At 35.7% G+C, this 20016-nt stretch overlaps 1 protein-coding gene across 49 annotated transcripts in view; it reads left to right on the forward strand.

Moving 5' to 3' along the window:
• Window positions 1–20016, forward strand: part of RIMS2 (regulating synaptic membrane exocytosis 2) — a 493527-nt gene that overhangs the window by 184451 nt on the left and 289060 nt on the right. Inside the window, exon 1 of one of the 49 annotated variants that reach the window (XM_052787049.1) lies at window positions 11667–11798. The exons of the other annotated variants lie outside the window; for them this stretch is intronic. The gene's annotated coding sequence lies outside the window, so the exon portion shown is untranslated. Of the gene's footprint in view, window positions 1–11666; window positions 11799–20016 lie in introns of those variants that run through there. 49 annotated transcript variants of the gene reach the window in all.

A 20016-nucleotide genomic window follows, 5' to 3' on the forward strand; every position in this document is an offset into this window, starting at 1 on the left:
GCTACTTTAGCGGCAAAAAGATTTACTAGATATCCCATTGGAAAGCAAAGATATTATTTAGAGAAAATAGAACAACTATTTTAGCTATATAGTTGCCACTTATAACTGTGCATGTAGTCTAATGGTATAGACTATGACATATAATGGTAATGTAAAAGTCTGGTTCCTTGTGCCTGTTGAAGCACCACCTTTGTATTTTCTTATCCCACCCCATTGCCTTTTCGTGATGTAAGCGAGGCCGTGCAGGTCAGCGATTTGAGTACCTCAGTGTCCTATCTCTGACAGTGATGAGCAACAGAGGTTTAGGGAGGAATATGAACAGCAGTGAAGGTGTAGAACATCTTAGCTGCCAAGAAACAGAAGTTCAGGGCCTTCTTGAGGCATTGTATGGCTGGACTGTCTCTGGTAGCCATGTCATCCCATATTTAAATAATTTTCTTAATCCAGCTAGTGTTTTGGCATCCACAGGCTACTATTGCAACACGTGAATTACATCCTTTATGGAAAAAAGTGTTTCCTTCTTGTTTGTTTTAAAATTTAATCTGACAATTTCATCAGGTGCATGCAGTTTTGTGAGATACAGAGAGTGAGTAATTGTTTCCTGTTTATCTTTTCCTTTTCATACATGATTTTATGAACTGACGTCTGCTTCCATCAGCTTTCCCTGTTTCTTTTCAATATTTCAAAGCGTTATTACTATGCTTTTGACCACTATTGACGGCTAAGATGATATTTCAGAAAACTGTCCACAATGCCTGTTTTTTGAGTAGATAATAGCTAATATATGGTCTTTTACAAGTTAAGTCTGGTTAGATTTATTTTTGCCCTTTTATATTTTTAACATTTAATATCTGCCAGCTTATTGTCCAATCATTATTGTAAGATCTTTATTGTAATTCTTAGCAGTCAGTTTTCATTGTCTTCTAAATAACTGTGAAAACTGTCATATCAGTATTTGAGTCTGTTTAGAAGTCATCTGTAAATATACTGAATATTATCAGCATACATCTTTTGTGCCCACAAAAGAGAAACAGGAAACTTGGAACTCAGGTATGTATTTTTACAATTCTACAGCCATTATTACCCATCCAAATTTCCCAAGTTCACATGGTGGATGAGTTTGTCATAAGTTATCTAATACACATTTTGATCAAAGAAGAGCAGTCTTTCTCTGATTGTGCTTTCTTGAATGCTTGCCTTTTCTGTTGCCTTTAAAGACCCTTTTTCTTGAGTATTGAGTCTGTCTGGTAACCTTCTCCCCACTCTACAACCACTGGCTCTGAGGAATGTATAAACCCCAGGTGTTTTTAATGTGTGATATGATGGAAGGAGAAAGGTAGGGAAGCACAGAATTTTCCTTTTTCTAAGTGCTTTCTTCTTCCTTCAAATGTGGTCCCCAGATACCCAGTCCCTGATAGTATAAGTGCTTCTTTGAGGTCCATTATGCTTAGTACTGTATGTACTCAACCGCCTTTGTCTACTTTAATAGCCTAATTCGACTTCTACTGAGATCAATAGAAAGTCTCCCACTGACTTCACTAGGAGATGGATCAGACCCTGTTGTTAATTCTTTCAGAGTCTATTGCCTTTCTCCAACTTTATTCACTAGTTTGGCAATTTCAAATATCCAAAAGGAATTCCAGCTTAATTTGCCTAGTTGCTGTAGCTTGGATTTCCACAGCTTTAAAAGTTAATAAAAATGTGTAGGGGGATGAGATAGGATATGTAATATGAATCTTCAAAACTATGGCATGTAAACCTGCCAAATTCCATCTCCTACATCCAGCTTAAATTCCTAGTAAAATAATAAAAAATGTAAAGGAAGAGATGTGTAAATCAGTACGGGACCCTAAACCCAATTGTTACATTGAAAGTAGGAAGAAAGAATATTGCTTAACAAACTATTTTATTTGACAAAATATGTAAGAGGATAACGAGGATGCATAGTTTACTGTGCTTTGCAGAAGACTTCAATGCAATCTCTTAAGTTGTCTTACTTCAAATCATCTGGGTATAAGCACAATTGCATGTGTTGAAAAGAGATGGAATGACATCATACAGTAGGTTAGGATTAATGGTAATGTTCAGGATGAGAGACCAGTGAGTAACACATGGATTTATGTGATCTGATCACATGCTACATTTTTATTAAAGTATCTAGAGATTAATATTCCGTTAATTAAATACTTTGTTGATGCTAAATGAGAGTTGTTGCTAACACTGGAGTTGAAAAAAAACAGTAAAATAGGATGAGCCCTAGAAAAATACCATCTATAATGAGATGAATGTGATGAAATATGGCTTTAAAAATGCAAGTGACTGTCTCTGTGCAGGAAGATAATGAAGTGCGTACCTAACTTTGAATATGTGAGTCATCAATTAACCTGCTCAGAATGCAGTTTAGATGACACGTTGTCTTTGACAGTCAAAGAGTTTTTTGGTCCATTCTCATCTGTCCCATATCCTGGCTCACACATTCCCACCTCTAAAGACACAGTTTACCATCCCTTTGCGCAGATGTGCTGCAAGTGCTCATTCATAGCTCCTTCAAGTCAGGCAGTGCATCCTTGAGCAGCATGTTGGATGACTTCTTATGGCATTTTAGATCCTGAATAAATGAACAGCAGTTAAGTCAAACTGAAAGCATAGATACTGGGGACCCTGTACTTTCTGTGCTCCCATGAGGAGTTCTGCTGGGCCATAGCCTTATGTTCTATTGTTTGGTACTGGTATTTGATTATGGTAAAGAGAATATCTGTTAATAAAGGTCAGAGATAATGTGTTCGTCCACTTCTACAGTACTGGACTTCTATTTATTGTAGTGAAATTACACCACAAAAGAAACACAATTGGTTTTACATTGTTCTTCCTCATACATCTTAACTGTAGAGCAGTTATTAAAAATCTGTGCCCTAAATTTTGATTTTTTTTGGTTGCTTAGGGATAATTTGTTAGTTATGCTTCTGTACAATATATAGAGAATATTTTTTTTTTCCTTTAAAAAAAAAAGGTTTAGATTAGAGATACCGCCCAACAACAAACGGAATTTTTACTAGTTGTTCAGACTCCTATTTTTATCCTCAATGCCCTTAAACACCTACACCAACTGTCTTTGAAGGCTATGTAATTAGCTCCCATAGGCAGCTCGAGCTTTGTTTGAAGCTTCATTTAGGAGAAAATCCCTTGTGTACAATTGTATTTTTTCTTTACTTCATTTGCTAGGCTGAATTACAAACTGCTATACATATATGCTTACACAGCTGAAATAGGCATCTCTTACCTTCTCCTGTTCCTTTTCTTTTTTTTTTTTTTTGACTAATGACAGACTCCTAATACTTATACCCCTTAAGTAAATGTGGCAAAATGGACGCTGCTTGCTGAACCATTATTTCTGGGAAGTAAATTTTTAAATGAGATCACACTGGAAATTAATTAGTTCATCATGTTTTCTGCTTGCTAAGGTATTCATGTAGCCTCTGGCTTGAATGTGGATATTCCTACACATGAAAACATTGCTTAAAAAGAAAAGTATAATTCTGTCTTTTGTCTCTTACGTTTTTTGGTTGCAGAGTGATTTTTTTTCACTTGACAAGTCCCAGTACGAAGGACAAAAGACATTAAGCATAATCTGTGAAGACATTTTGCTTTGCTCACATTACTTTTGAAGAGCTGAATGGTTGAATAGGCTTTTTATCAGAGGCACAAGTATGTTAAACTACAATATTGATGTAATACAGTATAGAATGTAGTAAAGCTTAATATAGCACACAGTATAATATTCCATTATGAAAAAGGTAGGGGGTTTTCCTTAACAGTAGAAAAAGAGGAATTTTAATCAAGCTTTTACGGTTTTGGGGGTTTTTTTCTTTTTTCTGTAAATTGCTTTACAGTGAATTAACACTTAGTAACTTGAAAGAACAAAATGTAGATGCTAAAATTTTAGCTGAAGTTGATGTTATTTTGAGATGAATAGCTGACTAAGGTTGCAGTGAGCTGTGAAAGCACAGTTGAGAATGTTAAGAATGATCAGAATGCAAAATATTTCAGATTTCATTCTACCATAACTACAAGTTTTTCCTAATTTGGAGTGACTGGATTATTTGAACAGCTAATCTGGATATACTGTACTTAATTGGACTGTACTTTCTTTACTGAAATATCTTTTTCTCTCTGAACGATATTGAATTGTGTTACCAAAATGTTCATGTAACATATTTGAAATTCAACATTGAATCATGTACCTGTTCCCAGTAAGTGACTTATCGACCACTGTACATGCTGCAAGTGTTACTAGAAATGGAGCCTTCATTTGTCTTTAAAGAAATAATTTGTTCTTAAAATATTCCTTATTCTTTTTTGAGTGTTCTTATACAAGCCTTTATTTTCCAACAGTTTTATTTAATTTTGACATAAGGTGGGTTTGGTTTTTTTTTTTTTGATGGGCTCTAAATATATATTATTCTGGCTTCTTTAGCTTGTTATGACAAAGGTTAAAAATTACATTTCTCTATTCTGATTTTAGCATTAAAAATGGACTATTATGGAGTTTTAATTTTCATTTTTGCTTTATGTTCCCATAAAAATGTGAATTGCCTTCGAAACATGATATCACTTTTTTACTGTGAAAGTCTACAGGCAAATAATATTGGGGTATATTTTGACTGAGGATGGGGAAAGGAAGGTTTACCTAAGCTGTTTCCCAGGTTTCTGAATATTTACCCTTCTGATCCTTATACCTGGTGGGTGTAAAAGTAGCTGCTTATATAACTTCCCATTTTCTCTTTCAAAAGCCAAATAAAGATTTACATCTGGATTCTGAAGCCTATGTAAGAATGCAGATATCAAGGTTCAGTGAAGTCCTTTTGGAAATATAGTACCATAATTTCCTAGCGTGAGAGTGCGTTGAAGTTAGAGAAGGTGCTGCAGTCTGATTGAAGGGTGAAGAGTAAGTCGAAGTTTAAAAATTTAAAACCCTTGATCTAAGTGATTTGGCTTGGTCTACATTAGATGATGACAAAATTGGTCTTTCTTCTTAGCAGCATCACACATAGGAAGTGTGCAAATGATTTGCATTTGTTTTCTTTAGCAAGTTTGCAAGATATCTCCTCCTACTAAATAACTTGAATAAAGAGACAAAACGGTGACTGAAGATGCTTATTAAGGAGGAGATACAGCAAATCAGATTAGGGGCAACAGCTAATCTTTGATACAGCTGTGAGTGTTATTGGATGTAATCTCAGTAAATAAAAAGTATAGGTGGTAATACAAAAATGGTTCATTAATGACCATGTGTGCCTTCCAAGTGTCTGCTTAAGCATTGCTTGTTTAGGGGACATGATTTTCTTGACTCACCAGCTGAGAAGCTCTTAGTCAGGAAGTGCAGAAGTTCAGATCTCATAATAAAGCAACACAGATTCTATTGAAATGGAATTAACTCACACAAGAACCCCTTATTCTCTCCTGCAGTGTTTAATCACGTGTATTTAACACAGTCCTGTGTTTTGACCTTGTGAACATGAGCCAGTCATTCTGTCAGCTCACATTAATGCTTAAACTCAGTAAAATTTCTCAATGAAGGCATTCAAGTTCTGGAACAGACCCTGTTAAGGAATGAGGTTTTCAAGACTGACTGCAAAAGATACGTACTCAAGTCAGTAGGTAATCAGTGGTGCCTGAATGTCTCTCAGAAAAATATTTAGTTTATATTTCGCTAGCTGTTACTTCGTTAAGAAAATTGTTATACCCGATATCATTTAGATAGAGCTTTTGTAAATTGGTTGGAAGTGTTCTGTCAGAGTGGCTATTGTATTTGGGATAATAATATAGTACTTCAGCATACTATTTCAAAAGACATATTGGTAGGAAAATCTCACATTATCTAAAACCATTGACTATTAAAGTTTATTCCTCTGTTTTGCTTTCGCAGATCAGTTTAATAAAACAGAAAGCAAAAGTGTCTTCTCTGTTTAACAAAAATCTAGAATTTCCCATAAAACTTTGATGCAATGGGCTTCACTTAATTTTATCTAAACTGGTATCAATAAATTGTCAAAGTAATCTGGATTGTTTCATGAGGGACCAATACACCTTAGAAATACATATTTTTCTCAGTATTCAAGGCAATGTGCGCTCACAGCCCAGAAAGCCAATTGTATCCGGGGCTGCATCGAAAGAAGTGTGGTCGAGGGAGGTGATTCTGCCCCTCTACTCTGCTCTCGTGAGACCTGACCTGGAGTACTGTGTTCAGCTCTGGAGTCCTCAGTACAGGAAAGACATGGACCTGTTAAAGCGGGTCCAGAGAAGGGCCAGAAAGATGATCAGAGGGCTGGGGCACCTCTCCTATGAAGACAGGCTGAGAGAGTTGGGGTTGTTCAGCCTGGAGAAGAGACGACTCTGGGGAGACCTTATAGCAGCCTTCCAGTACCTAAAGGGGGCCTACAAGAAAGCCAGAGAGGGACTTTTTACAAGGGCATGTAGTGATAGGACAAGGGGTAATGGCTTTAAACTGAAAGAGGGTAGGTTGAGATTAGATGTAAGGAAGAAATTCTTTACTGTGAGGCTGATGAGACACAGGAACAGGTTGCCCGGAGAAGTTGTGGATGCCCCATCCCTGGAAGTGTCCAAGGCCAGGTTGGATGGGGCTTTGAGCAACCTGGTCTAGTGGAAGGTGTCCCTGCCGATGGGAGGGGGATTGGAACTAGATGATCTTTAAGGTGTCTTCCAACCCAAACCATTCTATGATTCTGTGATTCTGTGATTCTATGATTCACTTTGTATGTCATTTAAAGCTCTGTAACATATTCAGAATACTAATTTTTACTAAATTAAATGGAATCATTCTCATATTTGTAGACAGAGCCTTGAGATATTTGTAATTCAAGGTGATAAACCAAAAAATTGAGTGAATAATGCCAAATAATTTTATTAAATATCAAGTTAAAAATCAGAACCCTCTAGGAGCACTTAACAATACTTAGTTTCTTTTCAGTTTACAAAATATCTTTAGGCTTAGAGCCATTTTCCAGTAAAAATTTATGAATGTTTGATAAAAGGATATAACAGAAAATTTGCCTGCTCAGAAGTCATGAAGTCTTGTTAATATGGACTAAAAAGATATATTTTAATTTTAAAAACATTTACTCAAGATACATCTATCCTATAACAACTTTTTTATTTATCCTTCAGTGTTTCCTGACATTTAAATTATTCTATGAAGCCACTTATTAAAATAAAATCAAAGCTCTCTGATTTCTTCTGAAAAAAATTCTTTGAGACTGTTTTGGAAAATAAGCCAAAACCAGCTGAGGCATTGTCAAGGAAAAAGGCCTTGTTTTCGGATCCTGCTTTAAAACTGGCAAGGTCTGAGTCAATCCTCTTTTTGTCTGAAAGTTCACATTGGACATTTGGAGGGCAGTGCCATCATCCTGGCTGTCAGTTATTGAGAGAGAGAGAAAAGAACATTCATGCCAGATGGTCTCATCCTTTTTATCAGATATGTAACGGTGATAGACAGCATGTGAGTTAGGCAGCAAGAAGACAAATGAGATAGAGGAAAGAAATATAGATGTCAGACAGATACTTTTTAAGTTTTCTTTCTTGCAGAATAATGGAATAGATACCAATGCAGGGCAGGAATCCTTTGCATCTGAGGAAGCAATGTACATGTTAATTTTAGGCTTTACAGTGTACAAAGATGCAATGCTAGGATAACAGTGATGCAAAAAACCACAAAGTTTTCTCAACTCTAGTTCTTGTTCTACTAGAGACTTTATGTTTTTCTAAGAGTCTAATTAATCTTGAAAGGTTTAAGAGAAATGTTAAAGATATATGTAAAGATGAACTGCATAGCATTTTTATGTTGTCAGTATGCTCAGACTAGTTTTTCTTTGTTAGCTTAAGGACTGTTGATGTTTTGAAATGCCAACTTTCCTGAGTTATTACATATCCAATACTGAGACTGTAATTCAGAAAATGAAATACACTGAGTTTGAAAGGTTTTATGATTAACTTTTTTTGGTAAAATAATCCTATATCTTGATTCTTTGCTCTGGTGTTGCACCAAGTCTTTTAGCTATCAGAACAGCTGGCCCAACCTTTAGTGGAACTTTGTTAAAATAAGAAAATCTGTGAGACTGTTTAGCATGCCACGTTTTCCTCATCATGTAGGATGGGGATTGATTATTCAGTTCTTGCAGAGTATCATAAAGATTCGAATCATATCCTGGGCTGCATCAAAAGAAGCCTGGCCAGCAGGTCGAGGGAGGTGATTCTCCCCCTCTACTCCACTCTTGTGAGACCCCACCTGGAGTACTGTGTTCAGCTCCGGGGCCCCCAACATAAGACACACATGGATCCACACAAGCAGGTCCAGAGGAGGGCTGGGAAGATGATCAGGGGGCTGCTGAACCTCTCCTATGAAGACAGGCTGAGAGAGTTGGGGTTGTTCAGCCTGGAGAAGAGAAGGCTCCAGGGAGACCTTATAGCAGCCTTCCAGTACCTGAAGGGGCTTATAAGAAAGATGGAGAAAGACTTTTTATTAAGGGCCTGTAGTGACAAGAGAAGAGGCAATGGTTTTAAACTGCAAGAGTGTAGATTTGGATTGGACATAAGGAAGAAAATTTTTACAGTTAGGGTGGTGAGACACAGGAACAGGTTGCCCAAAGAAATTGTGGGTGCTCCATCCCTGGAAGTGTCCGAGGCCAGGTTGGATGGGGCTTTGAGCGACCTGGTCTAGTGAAAGATGTCCCCGCCCATGGCAGCAGCGTTGGACTAGATGATCTTTAAAGGTCCCTTCCAAGCGGAACCATTCTATGGTTGTATAAAATACTGTCTGTCCTGGTACTAAATAAGCAGCCTGTGCAATTCTTCTTACTCAGTGAAAACACCATCAAAAGGAGACCAAGGTGCAGAAGGGTCCTATTAAACAGATTATTTTAATATTTTTTCAATGTATTTTGACTTTTCATGTCATGACAAGTTATATAAGCATTAGCAGAGTATTAGCAATAGACAGACTCTTAAACATCATCTAGATCAGGTAGGACTACATGTAGTGTTACTTGTTTAGTTTTAGGTCAATATGCTGTTGGTGTCGATTCATGATGCAGCAGCTGCATCACACATACCCCACCTATACCATAATGGTCCTAAAGTTAGTGACAGGATTTTTTCTCGTACTCTGATCCTAGTAAAACTTGTTTTTCTGTCACTTATTTCACAGCTTAGAGCAGGGCTTTCTATTCCTATATTTCATATTTCTCTATATGATTGATTTGCTTTTGTGTTTGGGTTTTTTTGTTGTTGGGATAGTGCTTTTGGTATTCTTCATTTTGGATTATTCTCATTTGGCTTTACAATTCTACAATGTAGAAGTCTGTATTTTAGTTGCCTAGTCTCCCTTTACAGAAAACTGAGACATATAAGTACTTCTAGGGAGCAATTCATCTCTTCCTGTGATAGACATCTGAAATTTCTTAGAATCTACAAGTGCCATTTCTTTCTAGTGACTCCAAGGGAGTGACTGGTGACTTAGGGAGCTGTCTCTGGAGTGCCTAAACTACTGTTTTCTCAAACTAGTGAGATCACCCAGTACCTTTGGGTCTGAGGTTTGTTGTTTCATTTGTTTTAAAGAAAATTTTAAATAAAAAAATGTTTTATTTTAAATAAAAATGTAAGAAAGGCAGCTGCTCTATTGAAACCCAAATTGAGAATGTCTTTAGGCTGCTTTTTTTCCAGATGTACAACTGAATCTTAATGATGACAATGATGATGATTGCTAGTTTGAACATCTTAACATAAAATGTTCAGTATCAGAAAGGCAAAAGTTTCAATTTCATTTAGTATTTTTGGAAACTGCCATATATAAACTAATGATTCTTCTGATTTTTCACAAAGCATTGTCCAAAAGAGATGTAGATTCCAGTTCTTAGCCACAAGGACTGTGATAGTTCATTCACACTTTACACGATGTGATACCATGCAACAGATTCATAAATGCTAACTTTAGCTTGAAGCTCATCTCCCTTGGCTCCCTTCGTAGTCGATGGAAAGAGATAGATTCGCTAGGGGATGATGCAGAGAACTAAACTTAGTTTTCTGCTCTGAATTTCCCATTAGAGTCGTCTGCCTCTCTCCATTGACTGTAGAGGGAGCCTGGGGAGAGCAGATTCTCTGAGCTAACTTTATTAAAGAGCGTTTGAATAATATGTAAGTACATAGACAAAACATAATGCTCTGTAAGCACTTGTAGGTCAGTGTGCACCCATTAAGGTATATGTTGAAAATTAAGGTTCTTGTCCCATATTGCATAGAGATAGTTAACCTCAATCTATTTTCTTTGCATCTTTAAAAGCAGTATCACAATGCAGCATGTCAGATGGAGTAAAGTCTGTTAATTCTAGAGTAAAATGTACTACATTTGATTTTTATTTTAAGGTACAGAATGATATGGTTTCTGGTACATGTGTTATTTAGTTTACTAGTTCTGATCTTTTCTAGATATGCTGAGTTTCAGATATGAGATTCCAAACATACACACATGTACACACACTGTTATTACATTATAGATCAGATTTTATTGCTACTGAACACAGCAAAAATGTATGTAGTCATGAATTTTATCTTGATATGAATTTTATCTTTATGTAGTCTTGATAATGTTAGGCACAGTATTTATTCACTTTTAGGTAGGTAAACATAATTTACTAAAACACAATTATATAATACCTCATCTATGTATTAAAGTAAAACAAAAACATAATCCCTGTGTACGCATTCCTAACATATTTTGAATTAAGCATTTAAATTTTGCAACGTCATTTGGCAGTAAAATATAAATTAAATTATTTTAAACAGATAGGGTTACCTGGGTTAATGCAAGAAAAGGCACAATGAGAAAAATGGTATAGAAAATAATTCTTTTCTTTGTTAGCAAGACTGAAATTTAATGTCCCTTTGACAGCATCACTTTTATGATCAAGTCTATTTTTGTAGTGAATTGGAGAAGAGAAAAGGTTTTATTTATGACTAACCTTTTCATCACATTTTTAAACCCTGAGTTAAAAGATGTTCTATAATGTTTCCCTGTAATTAATTTTAAACAAGGTTACAGAAGCAGAATTAACATTTTCCCCCTTTTTTCTTTATTTTTCCTTTCTGGGAGGGCACTCTGCCCAGACTAAAATACTGTGAAATGTTGAGTGATTTGATATTTTGTGGGCAGGGGGGTGTTGTTTTTTAATATTTCAGTGAATTATTTTAAATGAAGATGAATATGCTGGAACTTGAGTCCTCATTTTCAGGACTGGATTGTAGGTTTTCTTAAAAAGGTGCTCTCTGGGGCTTAATATGAACATTTATGGGGTACTATTTCTTTATAAAGGCTTATAGGTATGCTGCTCATTTTGGCAGAATCGTATGAGTCATTTTTAGATAGACTTGGAGCATCTAGATTCTGCATATCAGGTTACTGTTTGTGAGTCAGCAAAAATGAGTTGCTGATGACCAGTCATTTCAAAAAGAAAGCGGATGTCAATACCTGTGGTTCCTTGAGGCGTTCTGTGCATATGGAGGCATGGTATTTCCTCCAGCCTCACCACTGAGGAATCTCCCATCCGGATTCTGCAGTCGCAAGGGAGCTGCAGATCCTCACATCGCCCTTTTCATGCCTTGTAGGGAGTAGGGTGGGAGCAGTCAGGTACAGCCCCAACAAATACCGATGGCCTTAAGATTACATGTTGAGTGCCTGAGGTGTCTGTGCATCAAAGCGATACATCTCAAAGAACTCCAATTACTCTGAGGTAAGTAATTATTCTCTCCTTTTTTATTTTCTTATGATTATTTCTACAAACAGGCAAACTGATTAAGTCTCCATATATGAGAGAGTAAAAGGGATTATGTGCAAAAGTGATGACTGCAAAAGCTAGCTGTAAAAAAAAATTTTGAATCTTTTTTGTTACCCTTTACTCTTAAAAATAAACTACCAAAAAGTCTGTCTGCCTCTTCCCGTGAAATTTGTATGTATCTCCCTGATCTGCAGTGGCTAAACAATAAGTAGATAAATTAAATATTTGTTTTTATACACACAGGTGGAAGAACTAAGTACATTTTGACACATCCAGACCTATTGCATAATATCTGGTGATTCATAGAAGTGTAAAGATAATAGTTTTCAAAAGATCTCAGTTTCCTTTGGAGGTTTTAAAATCTGTGGTCATCCTAAATATTCTTGGAATGTAATGCTCCTGAATAACTGATCCAGTACCTTAATTACTGTAGATGCTGCTTCTCTTTTGGTGTCTGCACCTTGGAAAATAAATAAAAAGCAGGCTGCTTATGTATTACTGTATATTTTCTTCTGATGATTTTATTTTCACTGGCTTTTTCTGAGAATTCTGCTGAAAACCTGTGTGTTTGTACAGGGCACTGAATTCTGTGAGAAATCCAGCTCTGATTAGATTCTTCTGTTGGTACTTGGCCAGTTAATTACATTTCTTAAGCACAGTCACAAATATAGACTGAGGCATATCGCTTTTATGGTTTATTCAGTAGACTGCATTGCATATTTTGAATTGGTTAGCTGCGTCCTAGTATTAAAAGAGTCTGTAAAGAGGCATGTCTTTGTGATACTAAGTGTGCAGTTACATTTTGTATATTCAGTGACCCAGTATTTTGTAACATTTCATATGAGCCATAAGAGAAAATGAACAAAGACTAAATGCATGAGTCATTATTTGCTGAAAGGATCCTCTGTTCACATTTTTATTCTGTCCCTCAGAGTGAACATGCATGGTTTTTGTTTTGCAGGGATTGAAGTTTTTTTCTAGTGAATATCAGAGTAAATGTGCAGTTGTCTCCTTTTGCTGTTCTTTCAACCGGAAAGTACAATGCAGCCCCAGCATGTACTCTCTAGTTCTGATAATGGCATGAAAAGTATGGAGCTTTATAGAATATCAACTAAATGCTACCGTTATTTTTAAAAACTGTCCCTTTCACTGAAAAAAAAACCCTTTAACTTTAAAAAAAATGTATGCATTAGTAGAATATAAAACCACTTTAACACTAAACCAGCTACTATATATAATTATTTCATGATATAATTAATTTTGTGGAAAGATAGGTAAAATGAGTAAAATAGTCTATGCCAGAAGTCTGGAAATTTTAATAAAATAATGATAATAATTTACTTACTATAAAAATAATTTTGTTTCTGAATACTGAAAAATATAGTTTATTTGCATTTCAGTGTATTTTCTATTCTAAGCTGATAATAAAAGTTTGTCCAACCTCATTGGCTTGAAAGTAAGGGATGCTATGGATTTAAAAAGCCGTGAAGTGTAGAGACCTCAAATTAATGAAATCACTAAAGTATGATTTTCAAGAGAGAAAACATAAGTTAAAATTTCCAAGGCTTTGTAAGCCTCAGGATCATACTTCAGGGGCACAGTGAATTTTGATAATTGAGAAATTTTCATATAAATGTCTTTGGAAATGTGACAAATGTAGGTGCAATATTCCAAAGGAGCTAAGAGAGCATCTTTTCTTCTCTCCCTCTCTGGCTTTTGATCCAACAGTTATGTTATGCCCAGCACAATGTCCCCATTAGATTCTGACAAGAAAAGCTGTTGCACTTTTTAACTATAAGAGCATAAGATGTTTAAGCATACCTTCATTTATTTCAGAAGTATTTTACAAGTACTTGTAAATTGTTTTCTATTTCAGAAGTAATGTAATCTGAGATTTAGGAAAAGATATTTGAATTCTAAAGACATTTACTTGCCATGTTTGCTTTTATGTTCATTATTGAAAACATAACAGAAATATCTGTTTTACTGAACAGAATGTGGTAAAATAGCAATATTTTGATTTATATAAAGGTATAAATCTTGATCTATATAGAGTGGGCCAGAGAGTTCATAAACATGCACATCATTGAAGGTTTTGATGTTAGCTGTTTAAGCACTGAAAGTTGGCTTACAGTGAAATTATCTCATGGCATTGTCAACACTCTACTGGTTAAAAGATTTGAAACTTTATTAAACTTATGGCATGGTTGCCCATTGTGTTAGCCAGCTTTCATCGCACTGACAGGTCTTTGGACGTATTTTAAAAATTGGCAATATCTGTTGGTCATGTCTGGAATTACAATTGAAGTTATGTCTATTTGGACATCTTTGTCCTTCTAAAATTCAGGCTCCCCAGCAATACTTAGTTTTAGCCGCATAAAATAAAGGCGAAAGATATCCGTATATAGACATTTTTTCTGACATTCTGGTTTTCGTCAGAAAATACAGCTTAGTGTGAGATTTAGCAATGAGATAGCTTTTTTTAATGGCCTTTGTTTCCAGACTTATTGGTCTGGATTTCTTTAGAGGATGCCACATTATTGTTAATAGTGATCTTGGTAGGAAATGGTCACAGGTAATAAATGTCAGATTAAGCTTTGTTATAAATGCATCATTTTGCATTTGGCCCAATACTTTTAATTTTTTGTCTTCTTTTTATTATAGCAACAGCAAGGAACAAAAAAATTTTAGTAAAGACAACTACAGCCAAAAAAATCCAGTGATAAATGGAATAATTATTTCCTGTTGTTACCTTTTGAAAAATCCCAACTTTAAATCTTGTTGAAATCCCTTGAATTCTCTGGATATGACTGAGTATGTGAACTTGATTTCATTATTTTCATTTTGAATAGGCTTTGAAATGTACTGGCTTCTGATAGTTATCCTGACTGGATAACTTTTATGTTATTAACCACCACTACAAAATATGTGACAGGAATGTCACCTCTCAAGGAATGGGTGAGAAATTCTTCAAAGATGAGGCAATACATGTTCTGTAGTCACACTACAGAAAATTGCTAGTGATACTAGAATAGTTTTTACTCTTTAGCATAATAAAATCTTAAAAAAAAAAAGAATATTTTGTTAAAACAGTAGTCGGAATATAAGAACAATTTTTAACCATGTTTCAACCATTCACTTTTTTGTTAAATTTTCTATACTGAATATTCCAAACGAATGTTCAGACTTACTAGTGTTTTGCCATATTACAATTTACTCTGAAAAAAATTAATCATACTATAGCCAGGGCTTATTATTTTAAGAAACATTTATTTTAAACAATTTTTCACATAGATTTCTGAAGTTCAGACTTCTATTTGTCTGGGTCTTATGGAAAAGTTATAAATAGATTTTAAATCCCCAACAGCAGCATTTCTACTGAGATATAAGTAATAAGAGGAAAACAGTTTTTCTGGTGAAGGTGATCTGTCTTAAAGTAATGGGTTTGGGAAAAGCCATGAAATATGGACTCAGACATTAGGCACTTTTGAGAATCTCAGACTCCTAACTGAAGTAAATTTGGTGATATCAGAACCACTAAATAGGTCTCCTAATGTAATGAAGGGAACCTCATTTACAGTAGGTGCAGGTTATGCTGCACATGCTCTCTTGCTTCTCATTCTATTTCTTTTCCCCCAGCCTTTTCTTTGAAGTTCTGCAGATGTATGCTTCCCTCTTTCTTCTGTCTCACCATTCCTTCTTATGCTGAAGGTATAGAGGAATAATCTGGAGGTGGTCACATTCTGGATGTGCAGTAACCCATCCATTGCATAACTACTTGTCTGAAATTTTTGGGAAGTTTGAGTCATAAATCCCCCTCCTCCTTTGCATTATCCATCTGAATTCCAAATAAGGTTTTTATCTTTGCCATGGACCTATTTCTTTTTTATCCATTTGTTACTAAAGTAACAAACTCAGAAGACTTAAATGTTATTTCTGAGCAGAGTAAGTGTGCATTGGTGTTACATGTGTCCTGGCTTCCATACAAGGGAACATGAGCAATTGGCATTGAAACTTCCTCATGCGGCTGCAACATTGGAGTCTTTACATGCCAAACTGCTGCTTAAGTGTTCTCATAATTGTGATTTCACCCTGAACTTCTGTTCAAGGCTGGTATCTTCCACTCTGCAATCTGCAACAGAATATTGCATAAGAATGGTGAAGATAGCATGTTAAATGATTTCAACTGTAAAAGTAATTGTTAATAATTGTAGAGTAATTGTTCCACTATTCCTTAGTGTACTACTTACTGTAAGAAAAATGTGTGGGTCACCTCAAACCAAGAATTCTGGGAGTCTTCTAATTTCAATTGCCTTTTTTAATCTTGCTATTTGCTTTCTATCCACTTCTGATATCAGTGTGTTTCAATTTTATCTCCCATGCTGATCTCAAATCATTACTTGAGAAAATCCTCCATAACTCCGGTTCATATGAAGAGCTACAGTTCAACCCAAAGTCTGCTTTTTTGTTGCCTACCCTCAGGATGGGGTGTCGTAAAGATGACCTGAAAAGATAGTATGATCTCTCAGGAAAAGGCTCTGAAGATAAATACTTCAAAAATATGTTTTATTGGAAGGCCTGATGCAAACAGATTCTCTCACGGAAGAGATCTGATTTGCAGTTGGACACAATCACTGCACTGTGCCTGAAAGCTAAATGCCTCTTGTTAAAATGTAGTATAGGAATATATAGGTCCTGGAATCCTGGTGTTGATAAGGTTGCAATTTTGCCGTGGTCACAAGATACTTTTGATGGCAAAGAATAGGAATATGTGTGGATTCAGGAAGAGTAACTGAAAAATGAAATGCATATCTATATAAGGTGTATTTCTTTTTGTTTGCTCTTTTGCCATGTTGTATTATGGGCCTCAATATGCCAGTCAACTATGGAACATGTAAAGAACTGGAAAGTTAAAAAAAAATGCATATGCAGAAAACAGTTTTTGCAATAAAACTGGTGTGCAGGTTGTGTTACTGGAACAAAGCTATGTTTGGTTTTTGGGCACCAGAACGAATGAACCCATGTACTAGAATATTTGGAGTATTTATGTTTTGCTGTACTACATAAAACACTAGCATAAGTATTGTTAGACAGCAGTTAGAATCAGGAAAGGAAATCATGTCTGTGTTGAAGCTTCCTTTAATAGTCAGCTAGCTTAAGACAGAAGTCCAGAGGAGTAATTTTCTCTTGATCTTTGGAAGTAATATACATTAAAAAAAACCCCTCTTCTTATGCTGGTGCTTGAGCTTGGTCACTGAATCAGGTGATAAAACTATGTTTCACATGTCCCTGTCAAAATCACTTGTGATTCTTCACTTCCAAAGGCTGTTCATAGGAGAATTTTTATAGGGACACCTGGCACTGATGTACTGGCCCTAAACTTACTCATGCAGTCATTCCCTTTTTTTATGAGACAATCATCCCAGAGACATTTTCAAGCACCTTCAAGCTTGCCATAAACAATGAAGCATACAGACTTACACTCCTACTTGTTAAACTTTATTAAGAAGATTTACTGAAAATTAAAAGAGTTTGTGAGTATATATGATAAGGCCCTTATGAACTTGAAGTCTCAAACTTGGCCTTCCACAGATTTTTTTGGAGTGCAAAAGTGCATGTTTTGGGGTTTTTTTAAAGGTGAGGAATAAATTATTATTGTCATGTTGCTAGTCTAAGGATGATTAGGACATATGTTTCTCAGCTAACCCTCTCCTTTCCTTTGAGTTCATAGACAAGGAGGTATTAAATATTGTAGGCAAGAAATGCTGTCCTATTCCAGACTAGAAGACTCCTTGTGGCAATATCCATTCTAAGAAGGAATAATAAGGGGCAAATAATTCCTAATCATAGGAAGCCAGAAGACAAAGTTTATGAATAAACTAACAAAATGATATTTGAAAATCTGGGAGTGGCAATGATAAGAAACATCTTGAAACCAGGAATATTTCTGGGCATATGTCTAGGCAAGTAAATAAACCAGAGTATCACAGTTTGCTCCTGCACGGGTACTTAGCCCGTACTTACACCCAGCAAGTCCTGTACAGTGTACAGAAGCAATATACAACACTCCCTTCCTGTTTCCCACAAGCATTGCTATTACAGAGAATGTAAAGTCATGACAGAAACTTAGATTAGAAATTTCCTGAATTACGTTTTATTTTGTGTCCGTCTTTCCTAGCACTGATTTTTTTGTTGTTGTTTGACTTCTGTAGGCAGTATTTGTAAAGCTGTAATGTTGGTTTGCAGCTTTATCTTTTTGTCAAATTGTTATTAAGCAAAATTTGATTATCTTTTTGAGTACAACTTCCTTAGATTTAAAATTTATCGTATTCTTCATTCCTTCATGAGCTGCTTTGCCTATCATATCAACTAGTGGTCAATACTGACTGCAAGACATACAACTTCCAAATAAAACAATTAATGAAAGCATTTTAGTCCACTTCATTGAAATGCATATCTCTGTGTTTGCTTGCAGACATAAGCTGTATTTTTTAGATAATAGCAGAGTAGTCCTGAACAAGTTCCCAGTCCAGGTTCTTGCAGTATTTATAGGCTCCTGTGTTAGTCCCTCTGATTATACATAATTTGCATAAAATGCCAATCATCTCACTGTTTCTATTACAATCTTTAATCACTTTATTTTATGTGATGAATAGATCCATTATCCCTGATAATCTGGAACCGAAATGTCAAGGCCAGGTTCCTGCATAAGTGAAAGATTCTTTTTAAACCTGAAAAATTTTGAACTAAAAAAGTACTGTTTGCAGGTGGTGAGACAACATGGTCCTACCAGTGTTAGGCTGACCTGACCTGAAAATGACTTTTCATTCAGTAAGTGTTCTCTTAAGGCAATTTATTAAGAAAGAGAGAAAACAGAATTTCGTATTTGAATTACATAATTGCCAGTCCTTGCCAGCCTTGCAAAGTCCTCAAGTATTTTGCTGGACCAGCCTTTGCCTGTGAGCCTGTATCTTTGATGATTCTTGACAAAGAGTTTTCAGAATGTCTGGCAAAATGATGGATCTCTTGGCTGTGAATGTTTTCCATGTTAAGTTTGCTGTCTTGCAGAAATGTGTGTCATTCCTAATGACTTTAGTAGTTTGACTTCTTTTTCTCGTATCTCTTCCAGTAGCATTAAAAATTTCCACTCTACGTTCCCTTAAGCCAGTGCTTTAAGGAAGAGCTATGGCAGAAGTATGCATAGAATAGGGCAGCCGCAGTGCCTGTCAAAGCAGAGCAGGTGAACCTAGGCTGGCATTTGTCTCTGAAAGTCTCTAGGGTTGTTGCACTTACGGGAACTATCTTGCTGAAATTAATGCTGGTGCAGTCTAACTGTTGTATGTGGTTAAACTGCTTAGTGGAACAGAGTTGTCCCAAGGCGCAAGAGCAGTCCTAGTGCAGAATAAACTATCAGCAAGGTAAAGCAGTAATACAGCATAAAGCATAGAAAAAATGCTTCCCTGTTAGTTTAAATGACTGAGAAAGAGAAAAGAAGTCATAAAGTCCCTGTTTTCAAAAAGAAATTTATGCTTTAATATTGTATTTTTATAACATGGAATATCCTTTTGAAGTCATAGGTAAAGTTTCTACTTTCAGTTAAACTGATCTAATACCATCTCACATTTTTGTTAAACTGGAATTTTTCTTCATATGCTCAATATTTTGTGACTATTGGGCAAATGCTAGCTAGAAAATGCTTCTGTACCATTAATGTCAGCTTTTTAGTCTTTACACTATTGATCAGTAACTGCACATGAATTCTCCATTCAGAGATGGTCTCTAACGCACTACTGAAGGTATTTCTAAACTTGCTTAAAAAAGCAAAAAAGGGCTGGAGAAGAAATGTCTATAGCGTCTAGCACAATAATATCTTTCTGTCCACTTTTCACAAAAGCAGCTTTTAGAAACCCATTTTTTTTCTGATGATGGTAATTCTCTCAAGATTTTATCTGTGTTTCAAGTGTTTATATCTGTGGCAAGAATTTTCTAACATGGCTATCATTATCCAGTTCCTTTCCCTCTCTCCCTCCCCCCTCCTCCCCACCTCAAATTTCTATGTATTTATAAATCAAACACAAAATTCCAACTGACTACCATTGGTTCTCATCTTGCTACAGGACTTACAGCTGTAGGTAAATGGCCAGATAGTGGAAAGGTAAAAGTTCTTTAGGTT

This window comes from Harpia harpyja, chromosome 5 (assembly GCF_026419915.1).
Source record: "Harpia harpyja isolate bHarHar1 chromosome 5, bHarHar1 primary haplotype, whole genome shotgun sequence".
Lineage (NCBI taxonomy): Eukaryota > Metazoa > Chordata > Aves > Accipitriformes > Accipitridae > Harpia > Harpia harpyja.